The 4,417-nt window shown below is 36.5% G+C and overlaps 1 non-coding gene across 1 annotated transcript; it reads left to right on the top strand.

Moving 5' to 3' along the window:
* The first annotated feature begins 2,078 nt into the window (after window positions 1-2,078).
* Window positions 2,079-2,186, top strand: LOC112781042 (small nucleolar RNA R71). Its single transcript, XR_003191840.1, has one exon. It is a non-coding gene; the product is annotated as a small nucleolar RNA R71 (small nucleolar RNA).
* The last annotated feature ends 2,231 nt before the right edge of the window (window positions 2,187-4,417 follow it).

The following is a 4,417-nucleotide window of genomic DNA, read 5'->3' as shown; positions in this document are numbered from 1 at the left end:
TGCCCTTGCACGCAACTCTGGGCGTTCAGCACCAGGTTGGTGCCCATTTTGGGCGTTCAACGCCCATTTGTTGGCCATTTCTGGTGTTGAACACCAGAACCATGCTTGTTCTGGGTGTTCAGCGCCCAGACACTGCCCATTTTGGGCGTTCAGCTCCAGAACCATGCTCTGTTCTGGCGTTGAACGCCAGGCAGGTGCTTCCTCCATGGTGTGATTTTTCTTCTGCTGTTTTTGATTCCGTTTTCAATTTTTATATTTATTTTGTAACTCCACATGATCATGAACCTATAAAGACATGTAACTAAGAAAAATATAGTTAGATAAAAATTGGGTTGCCTCCCAACAAGCGCTTCTTTAATGTCAATAGCTTGACAGTGGGCTCTCATGGAGCCTCACAGATGTTCAGAGCATTGTTGAGACTCTCCAACACCAAACTTAGAGTTTGGATATGGGAGTTCAACACCAAACTTAGAGTTTGGTTGTGGCCTCCCAACACCAAACTTAGAGTTTGACTGTGGGGGCTTTGTTTGACTCTGCTTTGAGAGAAGCTTTTTATGCTTCCTCTCCATGGATGCAGAGAGAGATCCTTGAGTTGTAAACACAAAGTTGTCCTCATTCAATTGAAGGATTAATTCTCCTCTGTCCATATCAATCACAGCTCTTCCTGTGGCTAGGAAAGGTCTTCCTAGGATGATGGATTCATCCTCTTCCTTTCTAGTATCAAGGACTATGAAATTAGCAGGGATGTAAAGGCCTTCAACCTTTACTAACACGTCCTCTACTTGTCCATAAGCCTGTTTTCTTGAATTATCTGCCATCTCTAATGAGATTCTAGCAGCTTGCACCCCATAGATTCCCAGTTTCTCTATTACAGAGGGTGGCATGAGGTTTATTCCTGAACCAAGGTCACACAGAGCCTTAAAGATCATGGTGCCTATGGTACAAGGTATTATGAACTTTCCATGATCCTGTCTCTTCTGAGGCAATGTCAGTTGATCCAGATCACTTAGTTCATTGATGAACAAGGTAGGTTCATCTTCCCATGTTTCAATACCAAATAATTTGGCATTCAGCTTCATGATTGCACCAAGGAACTTGGCAGTTTGCTCTTCAGTAACATCCTCATTCTCTTCAGAAGAGGAATACTCATCAGAGCTCATGAATGGCATAAGAAGGTTCAATGGAATCTCTATGGTCTCTAAATGAGCCTCAGAGTCCTTTGGTTCCTCAGAGGGAAGCTCCTTATTGATCACTGGACGTCCCAGGAGGTCTTCCTCCTTGGGATTCACGTCCTCTCCTTCCCTTACAGGTTCGGCCATTTTGCTTATGTCAATGGCCTTGCACTATCCTTTTGGATTCTCTTCTGTATAGCTTGGGAGAGTACTAGGAGGGATTTCAGTGATCCTTTTACTCAGCTGGCCCACTTTTGCTTCTAAATTTCTAATGGAAGACCTTGTTTCATTCATGAAACTCACAGTGGCCTTAGATAGATCAGAGACTAGATTTGCTAAGCTAGATGGATTCTGCTCAGAATTCTCTGTCTGTTGCTGAGTGGATGATGGAAAGGGTTTATTATTGTTAAACCTGTTTCTTCCACCATTATTAAAGCCTTGTTGAGGCTTTTGATCCTTCCATGAGAAATTTGGATGATTTCTCCATGATGAGTTATAGGTGTTTCCTTAAGGTTCACCTAAGTAATTTACCTCTGCTATTGTAGGGTTTTCAGGATCATAAGCTTCTTCTGCATAAGAAGCCTCTTGAGTACTATTGGATGCAGCTTGCATTCCATTCAGACTCTGAGAAATTATATTGACTTGCTGAGTCAATATTTTGTTCTGAGCCAATATGGCATTCAGAGTATCAACTTCAAGAACTCCCTTCTTCATAGGCATCCCATTATTCACAGGATTCCTCTCAGAAGTGTACATGAACTGGTTATTAGCAACCATGTCAATGAGTTCTTGAGCTTCTGCAGGCGTTTTCTTTAGGTGAATGGATCCACCTGCAGAAGTATCCAATGACATTTTTGATAACTCAGACAGACCATCATAGAATATATCCAGGATGGTCCATTCTGAAAGCATGTCAGAGGGACACTTTTTGGTCAACTGTTTGTATCTTTCCCAAGCTTCATAGAGGGATTCACCATCTTTTTGTTTGAAGGTTTGAACATCCACTCTAAGCTTGCTCAGCTTTTGAGGAGGAAAGAACTTGGCTAAGAAAGCCGTGACCAGCTTATCCCAAGAGTCCAGGCTATCTTTGGGTTGAGAGTCCAACCACACTCTAGCTCTGTCTCTTACAGCAAAAGGGAAAAGCATGAGCCTGTAGACTTCAGGATCTACTCCATTAGTCTTAATAGTATCACATATCTGCAAGAATTCAATTAAAAACTGAAAAGGATCTTCAGATGGAAGTCCATGAAACTTGCAGTTCTGCTGCATCAGAGAAACTAATTGAGGTTTCAGCTCAAAGTTGTTTGCTCCAATGGCAGGAATGGAGATGCTTCTTCCATGTAAATTGGAATTAGGTGCAGTAAAGTCACCAAGCATTCTCCTTGCATTATTATTATTTTCGGCTGCCATCTCCTCTCCTTGTTCGAAAATTTCTGAAAGGTTATCTCTGGATTGTTGTATTTTAGCTTCTCTTAGTTTTCTCTTCAGAGTCCTTTCAGGTTCTGGATCTGCTTCAACAAGAATATTCTTGTCCTTGCTCCTGCTCATATGACAAAGAAGAGGGCACAGAAAAAATAATAATAATAATATGGATCCTTTATACCACAGTATATAGGTCCTTGTGTTAGTAGAAGAAAAGAAGAAGAAAATCTGAACTCAGAGATAGAGAGAGGGTTCGGATTTTTGGTGATGTGAGGAAGAGATGTTAGTAGATGAATAATTAAATAGAAGGAGATGAGAGAGAAGGAATTTTTGAAAATAGTTTTTGAAAAAGAGTTAGTGATTTTTGAAAATAGTTTTTGAAAAATGTTAGTAATTTTCGAAAATAAAAAATAAAATAATTAGTTAATTAAAAAGAAATTTTTGAAAAAGGGGGAAGATATTTTCGAAAATTAGAGAGAGAGAGTTAGTTAGGTAGTTTTGAAAAGGAAAAGAAACAAACAAAAAGTTAGTTAGTTAGTTGAAACAAATTTTGAAAAGATAAGAAGTTAGGAAGTTAGAGAAGATATTTTGAAATCAAATTTTGAAAAAGATAAGATGAGAAGATATTTTTGAAAATATATGATAGAAATTAGTTTTGAAAAGGATTTGATTTTTAAAATCACAATTAATGACTTGATTCACAAGAAATCACAAGATATGATTCTAGAACTTAAAGTTTGAAACTTTCTTAACAAGCAAGTAACAAACTTGAAATTTTTTTGAATCAAAACATTAATTGTTATTATTATTTTCGAAAATTTGATATAAAAAATAAGAAAAATATTTTTGAAAAATATTTTTGGAATTTTCGAAAATAACTAAGAATTTTGAAAAAGATTTGATTTTTGAAAAAGATTTTGAAAAAGATAAGATTTTCAAATTGAAAATTTGATTTGACTCATAATAAACAACTTGATTTTAAAAATTTTTGAAAAAGTCAATCCAAATTTTCGAATTTGATGAGAGAAAAAGGGAAAGATATTTTTTTTATTTTTGAATTTTTATGATGAGAGAGAAAAACAAGAAAAATGATGCAATGCATGAAAGTTATGGATCAAAACAATGAATGCATGCAAGAATGCTATGAATGTCAAGATGAACACCAAGAACATATTTTTGAAAAATTTTTTAAAGCAAAGAAAACATGCAAGACACCAAACTTAGAATTCTTTAATGCTTAGACACTAAGAATCCAAGAATGCATATGAAAAACAACTAAAGATGCAAAACAAGAAAACATCAAGATCAAACAAGAAGACTTACCAAGAACAACTTGAAGATCATGAAGAACACTATGAATGCATGAATTTTCGAAAAATGCAAGATGCATATGTAATTGACACCAAACTTATGATATGACTCAAGACTCAAACAAGAAACACAAAAATATTTTTGATTTTTTTTTATTTTCTAATTTTTTTTGGATTTTTTTTCGAAAATTATATGAAAAAAAATAAGGATTCCAAAATTTTTAATATGAATTCCAGGAATCTTGCATTCTCAGTCTAAAGCTTCAGTCCAGGAATTAGACATGGCTCACTAGCCAGCCAAGCTTTCAATGAAAGCTCCGGTCCAAAACACTGGACATGGCCAATGGCCAGCCAAGCTTCAGCATGTAAATCAGGAACAGCAGCAGGTGGATTAGCAACAACTAGCTTGCTCTTGATAACAAATTGCAAGCCTCAGTCCAAATGAATTTAGACATGGCTTTACAGCCAGCCAGGCTTCACATGCTTCATGAAACACTAGAATTCATTCTTTAA

This window comes from Arachis hypogaea, chromosome 19 (genome assembly GCF_003086295.3).
Source record: "Arachis hypogaea cultivar Tifrunner chromosome 19, arahy.Tifrunner.gnm2.J5K5, whole genome shotgun sequence".
NCBI classification, from domain to species: domain Eukaryota; kingdom Viridiplantae; phylum Streptophyta; class Magnoliopsida; order Fabales; family Fabaceae; genus Arachis; species Arachis hypogaea.
Note: the sequence above shows the minus strand (reverse complement) of the source record. Positions and strands in the feature narration are given on the sequence as shown.